The sequence below is a fragment of the Acipenser ruthenus genome, chromosome 6, assembly GCF_902713425.1.
Source record: "Acipenser ruthenus chromosome 6, fAciRut3.2 maternal haplotype, whole genome shotgun sequence".
Taxonomy (NCBI): domain Eukaryota; kingdom Metazoa; phylum Chordata; class Actinopteri; order Acipenseriformes; family Acipenseridae; genus Acipenser; species Acipenser ruthenus.
The window spans coordinates 6,588,795-6,599,285 of NC_081194.1; the positions used below are offsets into that span (position 1 = coordinate 6,588,795).

Consider the following 10,491-nt stretch of genomic DNA (forward strand, 5'->3'; position numbering starts at 1 on the left):
ATGGTTGAAGTGAAACACACATGTATAAGGGGCAATGCAAATATTATATAATTAGCTCAACATACATACATACATGGTGGTTAGCCAGATGATTATACACACACACATATAATATATATATATATATATATATATATATATATATATATATATATAATATGAATGAATGAATGAATAAAATTTGGGTATCAAATAAATTAACGTTACTGTGTTGTTTTTTTTTTGTTTGTTTTTTTGGTCAACCCTTATGTGCACGATGTGAACTGAAAGTATTAAGCTTTGGACGGATCCATTTTAACGTCCTAGGGAGGTCAATAGGTAGTACAGATTCATATTTGTATTGCAGTATTTTATTTTTAATTCCAAAACTCATTATTTTATTGAATGTCAAGTCAACCATTTAATCAACCAGGCGTCACGTTAAACTTTAAAAAGGTTCATTTTAGTTATGTTCGATGTCTATACTCCAGTGTTTTGGACACAGGCTTCACCTTGCTATCGGTAAGACGTTTACCTTATTTTAGTGAGAATGTGAATGCACCCGGCTTTGTGTTATTTAGAGTATGTTTAACTAGTGTTACTATTCCGTTGTAGTAAAGCAGCCTACAGACCAAGTGCCTTGTGTTGTTTAGCTGTCACTTGCCCTAAGATGTGTCGCGTTACACTATTTATATTAAAAATGACTTAATTATAATATTGAATATTAAACTATATTTAATTGCCCAACGTTTCTGTTGTATGTTAATAAATATACTTTGTGTATATACATACACACCATGGTGAAAGAGTAACTTACTTTTGTTTTTTGTTTTTTTTCTCAGTCATGGACTTAACGTGAAAACCCTTAGAAAGGAAAGCTTGCTATGTGTTGTTAAAGATTTAAATGCACAGTATTAGAAGCGTTTTGAGCCTGTAGTATTATATCAAAGCAGCTTTTAAAAGTGCTTCTAGTTTTATATTTTAACATACAATTCCAAAAAAATCAGAATGTTAAATATATCGTGAGGGAAGTAATGTTAAAACTTTACAATGCATTAGTAAGACCTCACCTAAAATACTGTGTTCAGTTCTGGTCACCTCGTTACAAAAAGGATATTGCTGCGCTAGAAAGAGTGCAAAGAAGAGCAACCAGAATTATCCCAGGTTTAAAAGGCATGTCATATGCAGACAGGCTAAAAGAGTTGAATCTATTCAGTCTTGAACAAAGAACTTACAGTACGCCCTTGCTATAACGAACCTGTTGGGGTCCAAGCCTTTTGTTCGTTATATTGAGAGGTTTGTTATAGCAAAAGGACAATCAAAATGCAAAATGAACGATAAACTCTTGGAGTAAGTTAATGAGATGATAGTGAATAAAAGTAGAATTACACGTACCTGTTTGTCTCATGTATGCAGTGCTCTGCCTTTGCTTTATCCTATGAAAACGCAGAACAAAAAACAAAAAGCCCGAAATTGAAGCTGAACTTCTATTCAAAATTACATTAATCATTTCAAAGTGCACCAAATCTTAGTCCAACATGCACGAATGCCAAACTGAACTTTTATTCCAAATCAACCCAACATGAAAAGTTCCTCAAGTTTTTTTTTTTTTTCTTTAATCAATTTTGCTTTGACGCATGGTTGCTTAACAAACCAAAAAACGAAGTGCTTTTTGACAACACATGTTCACGTCACAACAGAGACGTGCCAGCGCTACTCCTTTTTTCAAACGATTAATAGTTTCCAGCTTTGCTGCAACATAAAATTATTTTTGATTTTGGAGGCATAGTTACACAGTGCATGCTTTTTATTAAGACAAAAGAGGTGACTTCACTGCGGAGGTGGCGTCCTGTGTGTACAGACCGGGATGTTGACAGAGTGTGTTTATATTGTCTTTATTTATTATTAGGGATCCAGGGGCCAGGTTCTTTATAATGAAGGCCGTTATAGAGAGGGTGTGCTGTATGTGTTTTTAATCTATATAGCAAATATCACACCCAGTCAGCACTCTCTCTTCTATATTAATGACTGTACTTGGTCTGACGAGGGTAAATCATGTTAATTTTAAGGAATATGGCATCCACAAATAGAGCAACGAGCCAGTTTATTATAATTAATTAATTAATTTCTTTCTCTCCAAACCATACATAGTTCACTATTTGTATATTCTCTCCACATTGTGGTTGTATAAAAATACACTGCACTAATGTACTGTAATCGCATAGTAAAATATACTATGCAATGTATCTCCTTTCCAATTCTGTTTTATCTTAATGCACTTGACTGGGGTAATAATTCATTATTATTATTATTATTATTATTATTATTATTGTTATTGTTATTATTATTATTATTATTATTATCTATTTCTTAGCAGATGCCCTTATCCAGGGCGACTTACAATCGCAAGCAAATACATTTCAAGTGTTACAATACAAGTAATACAGTAAGAGCAAGAAATACAATAGTTTTTGTTCAAGTGTGACAAACCACAATTCAATAATACAGCAGATAATAGTGATAGTTACATCAGGATATGATTAAAAAGTGATAGTTACATCAGGATATGATTAAGTACAAAATACTACAGGTGAAACACTTGGCAGATTACAATATTCTGAAGTACAGGATTAAATGCTGTAAAATACGGGGCAGATAAGAGCAATATAAAGCACATTTACATGAATGGTGATAGTGTCCCAGGATACAAACAGAGGAGTTCTACAGGTGCTCTTTGAAGAGGTGAGTCTTAAGGAGGTGCCGGAATGTGGTCAGGGACTGGGCAATTCATGTTCCTGTTCATCCAGAGCTGTGCTTGCTAAACGTTTTCTAAAAGTCTGTGTTTCAGGAGTTTAGTGGATATGTGCAGCAGGTGAAATACAGCATGGAACGGATCAAGTCTGCCATGCCGAGAGGTGTATGAGCTGGCCGCTGGAGTGAACACTTGCGTTGGTTTTGCGGAAAAAGTAGCTTCCAGAGTGTCTGAGCTTACAGGTAATGCATTTGAGGAAAGGCCATTACTCCCTGCTTGTGGGTCTGAAAACAGAAGCATGACCCAGACAAACCTCTTGAAATGTACTGCTCCTTCAATGTACCATTTTAGTAAGATCAATATGTCAGTATTACCTAGACTGTTATTTAGTAGCCCAAACTTCTTATCTTTACTTATCTAGGTTCAATAAATCTGCAGTGGATATGATGTATCTACTGTAGTAACAACAGCAAAGTTGTTTTTTCCATGCTAACTGCCAGTCATTTGTACTAGTCTTGGCAGTTACCAGTGCAGAAAGACATGTTGTTGGGGTAAACTGAAGAACACATGCCCCACCCAGTCATTCTGCATTGTTTGTAAATTAATAACATTTGGGTATTGTAGGGGATAAATTGCCCATTAAATTTGTGTATCTGAAGAGGGGGCTACTAGTAAATACAGCAGAAGTGGCAAATGTATTATAACCACAAAATACAATGGAGGTTATGATAGTTGTAGTAAATATAATGTCTTATGAATTTAACAGAATATTTTCTTCCAGTGTGGTAAAATACTTTAACTCACTGCATCATCACATGAGGAATGAATTAATGAATTTTATTGTAGAAATGTGGATGCATGTTTTGCTCCAAATTACAGAAAAATGTCATATAAAATGTCTTGTCTCCAGGTTTACCGTTTGTGACCGTGCCAAATAAGTTTGAAGCACTCACTGTGCATGATGCTCTGGTGGAGCTGAGTGGAGCGATGCACACTGTGGCCTGCAGTCTAATGAAGATTGCCAATGATATCCGTTTCCTTGGCTCTGGGCCTCACTCAGGCTTTGGTGAACTCATCCTGCCTGAAAATGAACCAGGAAGTAGTATTATGCCAGGTATGGTACTAAAATGACCTGTTTCATAGCTGCATAGAGTAGAAGAACCTGTTCCAAATTTACTGTAAGATTATTTTTTTTTGCATCCACATCTGAACAGATGGCCTTTTAGATAAGTCACATTTATTATAGGCTGCTTGCGAGCCCTAACTTTAGCTGTTGGCTGAGATTGTTGCTTTCTGAAAAAAAAAAGCTCTGAAAATAATATGCAGTAAATAGCTTTGAGAATGTAGCCCAGTGTTTATTCATTACTGTAAATGATCCAAGAAATAATTCACAGATGCAGAAAATAAATTGACTTTTGTATGATATTATTTTACTATTGTGTATCGTTTTAAGAACCAGTATTAGAAATGTACGATTTAAAAAATAATAATAGTAATAATCATGTGTAAGGTTTCTTTAAAAGTCACTAATGCAGGTGAGTTGAGACATGTAGGACAAAGTGACCTTCAGTTTCGCTCTTCTAGAGTGAATGGCAAAACACTTCTGATACAGTTGTAGACCATGGTGGTACAATATGTGTTTTTACAACTGTCTTCTATCTCCTACTTGCTGCAAACATCGCCCCTATCATTTGAAGAGCAGTGGTTCCTTTATTCCTTTGCTTCCTATGTAAAGTGATACTGGGTATGCAAGCTCTACATAGCTCTGATGTCCTGAGACTGGGGAATTAAATAGTGTAACCAAGGCTGGGGCAGGCTTGTGTATTCAGTCTGTGGTGAAAGAAAACAGCATGCCCTTTTTAAGCTACAATTAAAACGCATTTGGATGATCATCGTTACTAATATTTTGCATATTATTTGTGTTCCCCCCCTAAGGTAAAGTGAACCCAACCCAGTGTGAGGCCATTACTATGGTAGCTGCTCAGTTGATGGGAAATAATGTGGCTGTGACAGTAGGAGGCAGCAATGGTCACTTTGAACTGAATGTTTTCAAGCCCATGATGGTAAGTAAGAAGGTACGTACAGACAGACCTAGATAATAGAAAGGCAGTTTACAGCTCACTACTTAAACTCAGCAGTCTCATCAGTCTTGTTACATTAGATCTAGTAAATGTTTTTCATGAGGGCTGCAGAATGCAGAATCCAGTCATTAGCGCAGCTTTACTACTGTTGTCTATTTATAAACTCAAAAGCTTGAGAGCTAACTTTGATCTTTTTATTCGAGTACAATATTCCCACTCCCCCTTAATGGGGTAGTGATTCAAATCATCAATACAACTGTCTACTTCTTTGTTCACAGATTAAAAATGTACTGAACTCTGCAAAGCTGCTGGGAGATGCTTCTGTATGTTTCACGGAGAGCTGTGTGGTTGGAATCGAGGCAAACAAAGAAAGAATCAACAAACTAATGAATGAATCTCTGATGCTGGTAACTGCACTGAACCCACATATAGGTAAGACCTTGGAGCACTTTTTCTATCAAAGCTATAATTATAGTAATTGGGTAATAATCAGGGATTCACAACTGTTACGCAGGTACGCATGCAAACCTATAAAGAAATGCAGACTTCCAAATTTTTCTTTAAGACGCAAAGGCGTACTGTCAGTACATTTTTAACAGGAAAGCATTTTTCATGAAGGCAGCAAGGGTGCTCATGCTTGCAAGGTGAGCCGTACCTGCCTAACCTCTGGATTTTTGCCGGGTCTCCGGGCTCTGTCAACAATCTCTGTGAGGGTTCCAATTTAACTAGAAGTTCCTCCCTGCTAGTGCTATCATTGGCTGCTTCAAGATTTTATAAAAAAATTGAGTGTTAGGTGGAACCACTCCAGTTCATAAGATCAGTCGTGTTCTTTTAATGGGCACTTGAACAACCAATGATAGCAGGGATCTCTATTAAGCCATCCATTCAGAGAAGAGGGATGCTAACATGTTCAACAACACTAATAAAGTGACAAAGTGTTTGGGTTTTTACTTTTGAATCCCCAGGGTGGCAATATGATGGTAGGATATTGAAATAAATCGAATGTGTGATGATACATTTCTTTTTATTTATTTATTTTTTACCCCGGTTTTCTCCCCAATTTGGAATTCCCAATTATTATTTTTATCCTGGTTTACCGCTGCAACCCCCCCGGTGACTCTTGGAACAGAGACTGAAACGCGCGTCCTCCGAAACGTGTTCCTGCCATACTGTCATTTTTTCGCACTGTGGATCCACAACGAAGCCACCAGACCTATAGTGCCGGAGGACAACACATATCTGAATGGCTGTCCTGCAGACCTGCAGGCACCCTATCAGCCACAGAGGTCACTGGTGCACGGTGAACCGTGGATTGCCCTGCTGACCTAAGCCCTCCCTACCTGGGCGGCGCTTGACCAATTGTGCACCGCCCCTTAGGAATTTCCGGTCACGGTCGGCAATGACATATCCTGGATTCGAACCTGTGATCTCCAGGCTGTAGGGCGCATCCTGCACTCCATTCGGAGCGCCTTTACTGGATGCGCCACTCTGGAAACATGTGTGATGATTTGTTAAAAATTGTAATAACCAGCAATCTGGACTCCTACACTCTGAAACTATTGTTGTGGTCTCTGATGCTCCCATCCCAATTGTTTGAACTGTCGGAGGAGGCGGTGGAGCTAGACAGCGACTTGTATGATGACCCCTAATTTTTGCTGGTACTCACACGAGAACCTAATGTTAACAGTTATGTCAACCCCTGGTAATAATGTCTGCATATGTGTAATCCACTGGATAATTGGGGTTAGGCTAGTGGCTTGCTACTATAGCCATCCTCAAAGTACACAGTACATCCACAAAATTATTGGGGCTTCAAGCTGCAGGGGATCAAATCCCATGAAGCTGTAAACCACAAGGGACCAGATTTTTAGGGTGGAAGTCTGTGCATGCAAAAGAACTGTGTATCTTATGCCCCACATGGTGAGACTGTCATGAAGGTGGGAAAAAATGCCTATTCTATGTGTGTGTGTGGGGGGGGGGGGGGGTATCATTGGTATCATTTTAAAGCTTGTTACTGCAAGGGCTTTTCATTAAAAAAAAAAAAAAGATTAATTGATGTAAAGGGGCTAAGCAAAATCCCATAGTTTCCAAAGCTTATATGCATTATATCTCTGATAATTAAAATATTCTGATGGATCTCTTATTTGCAAGGAGTTTAGTCATTAAGCTGAGTGAAGAATCCTGAACTTGTTCAGGCTATGTCCTGGCAAGTGTGATATTAAAGTTGCCAGTAGATGGCAGTGATTCCACTCATGAAGTAGATCTATACTGTTGTAAGATTGGCAGATATACTGTTGTAAGAACTATACTGTTGTAAGAACTAGACTACTAATCCTCACTGTACTTGGTTTGGGATTACATCCTCTAAACTGACCTATTTATGGGCTCTCGGAGGCCCGGCATCCTCACTGTGACTCCGGCCTCTTCAGACGGCCTCGACTGGGCAGTGCCTTCTCAAGCACTGTCTTGGAGTGGAAGGGTTTCATGTAGTAGTTCGCTCCATGGAGATGCTCTGCTCCTCGATGTCAACAAGCGCAAGTTTTCGATCCACGCCTGCCTCTGTAGCTCTGGTGTTGCAGTCACCTCGAACGATGGTGCTGCTGTCTTCTTAAACAGGCGTAAGCTCCCTGGGCATGACCTCCCCCCCCCCCAGCCAATCAGGACCTCCCAGTCAGATCAGCTCTGGGCAAGTCCCGTTTACCAAAGCGTCTGAACCAGCGACAAGGTCCTCCCTGGTACACCTTTGAAGTACAGACTTCATACTGTGGCTGGCCAAAAGATTCAGTAATCTCAGTTTGATAATAAGTCTTATTATGTTCTCGCATATACACTAGATCAATATAAACTGTATGCACGTTGTGTGCAAGTATTGGGCAAAGATGATAGGAAAGCAGAAGGATCTAGTTTAACCAAAGTGAGGCAATCTGTACTTTGAAATTACATTGCAATCTCATACAGCTTGCCATCAGGGATCCTTTGCTTCTGTTCACAAAAAAACATCGTGTCTAGTTCATTTTAAGTTCTCCCATTACACTGCAGTGCTACATACCTGTCAATGCAGGTAACCAACTGCGGGTATATGCATATAGTCTCTTCTTCAACCAACTGTATACTTGGCACAGGCGGCCATTCAACCAAGTAAAGTGTTCTTCATACCAAGTGTTACTTTTGCTTGAGGGCCATAATCAGACTTGCAAATAACTAAATGAGCATGCTTGTTTCCCTAAACAGCTGTCATGCTTCTGAGTGGGTGATGTTAGATTGGGACACGTACACAGCACATGGGCATGCTGGAAGCTCTTGAGTTGCTGAAATAAGTGTCCTTAATTTCTGCATATGCTTATTTAACCTTTTACTCCTTTAAAACTGCTGTAGCAAAGATATCTATCCCCTGTAGACAGCTGTTCAGTTTGAAGGCAGAGAAGCCCTAATATAGTGAAGCATGCCTAAGAGGCACTTTGGTAAAGTCACAAACAGTTATTGGCCAGTTCCGCGTCTGAATATTTGTCATGGTAATTTTGTACTATAAATACATGGACATACAGTTGGATTGCATTGATTTGTATGCTGCTGTAACAGTTCAAAAAGACTGCAGCAGTCATATGCCAGCACACAAAACACATATTGCATTTGCTATAGGTAAAATGAACAATTTCAGTTCTAACCACTGAACCTAATTAAAAGTACCTGAACTATTGCATTGCTGTACTAATGTTACCTTTATATGAATGGCACATTATGAACTAGTAGCATGAACAACACTTGCCTTTGTATCCTGGTTGAAAAGGTACTATATAGTGGGGTGAAAAGTCTTGGATGACCTTGAGAAAATCCAACCCAATGCAGTTATATTTATAAAATCAACATTGGCGTTTTCCAAGGATGTTCGTGCCTTCGCTAATGCTGAGACAATAGAAAGTTCTGAATCATGCTACCACAATTGTGACCAAATTGGAGGTATGAATTTGGAAGTGGCGTTAATGTATGTTCATGGCTAAAATATTTTGTGTTGTGGATTTGACATGATGTATTTGTTTTCTTTGTACAGGATATGACAAAGCTGCTAAGATTGCCAAGACTGCTCACAAGGAAGGCTCAACACTAAAAGAAACCTCAGTCAAGCTTGGATACCTTACCTCTGAAGAGTTTGATCAGTGGATCAAACCCCAGGGTATGCTGGGCCCTAAATAATACAAAATCCACTTTGTACAGTCATTTTTTTATTATTATGTTTGCCCCCAAAACTGTTTACTATTCATTTATATTTACAAAATCGGCGCATGCAAGCTACCTATTGTGTGTGTTGGTGGTAGTTATTAAACTGGTGGCTCAAACACTTTTTATTTCTTCACTATTTTGATTTTGCTTTATTTTGTGTGGCATAAATATTCAGTTGTTACAAATAACCAACTTAATTACAATGTAATATATTGAATATGTGATGTTCTTATGTAAAACATACATATGAAACGTGGCTGGCAATATTTACAAAAACCCATACTGAGCATCAGTGAAAAAAAAAAAAAATCTAATATCTATAATAATTTATTTATTTTTGTCCATGCAAAACCAAGCATTAGCATTATTTTATTACTAAGTAATATGGAATAAAATTAACATTGCCAAATGATTAAACCCTCTGACATTTTATCAGGGCAGCAGTGTGGAGTAGTGGTTAGGGCTTTGGACTCCTGACCGGAGGGTTGTGGGTTCAATCCCTGGTAGGGGACGCTGCTGTACCCTTGAGCAAGGTACTTTACCTAGATTGCTCCAGTAAAAACCCAACTGTATAAATGGGTAATTATATGTAAAAAATAATGTGATATCTTGTAACAATTGTAAGTCGCCCTGGATAAGGGCGTCTGCTAAGAAATAAATAATAATAATCAGTTACTATGAAACTTTTATTTTACACTTCATATACAAACAGTATATATAATTTGATTTCAATGGCCTATGTATGTTTTGGGCAAAAAGAAAAAAATAATTAAAAGAACTCTTACAGGTACCCCTGTGTATTGAGCAAGAGTTATTCTCGACCATTAGATGGGAGATTTAGTAATCGCATATACCTTACCTAAAAACAGTTCTCGGACATACATTTGGTCAACAGGTTCCGTTCTATGGTAACTGTAGAATTCTTATATTTTAGTTTTCAGTTTTTTGACATTACTGCCAGTTTTGGTCATTTTATAAATCAGCTGGTAACTTTATGCATTTACTGGTTGCTTTATACATCTCCCAATTAACCTACAAATTACGTGGTAACTTAAACATTTACTAAGCCTGCTATCTTTTGGTCTGTATCCCCCATTAGCCTCCCTTTCATATGAAAGGCAGTTTTAATGAAGCACCGCTTGTGAGTGTGACACAGTTTGAGAATATAAGACTGATTGCTGATCTGGGGCACCCCACTGTTTTTAGCCCTATTTTGTCAAAGATAAGTCCATCTTAAAGTAATAGACAGTAATGATTATTTCCAGTAACCGGTTATTTTGTTATAGGCCCAGTTCGTTTACACACGGGCCATTTACCCCACTATTAAAACGTATAACTTATGACGTGCGTGCATGTCGATATAGCAGACAAGGTTTTCTTTTTACATACACTACCTCAGCCTGAGACCTAGGAGTCCCATGAGGTACCAGTGTGATTTCTGATGGCATGTGGTAACATACG

General features: G+C 38.2%; 1 pseudogene; it reads left to right on the forward strand.

The window, feature by feature from the left end:
• LOC117410786 (fumarate hydratase, mitochondrial-like) overlaps nucleotides 1-9,157 on the forward strand; it is a 10,418-nt pseudogene extending 1,261 nt beyond the window's left edge.
• The last annotated feature ends 1,334 nt before the right edge of the window (nucleotides 9,158-10,491 follow it).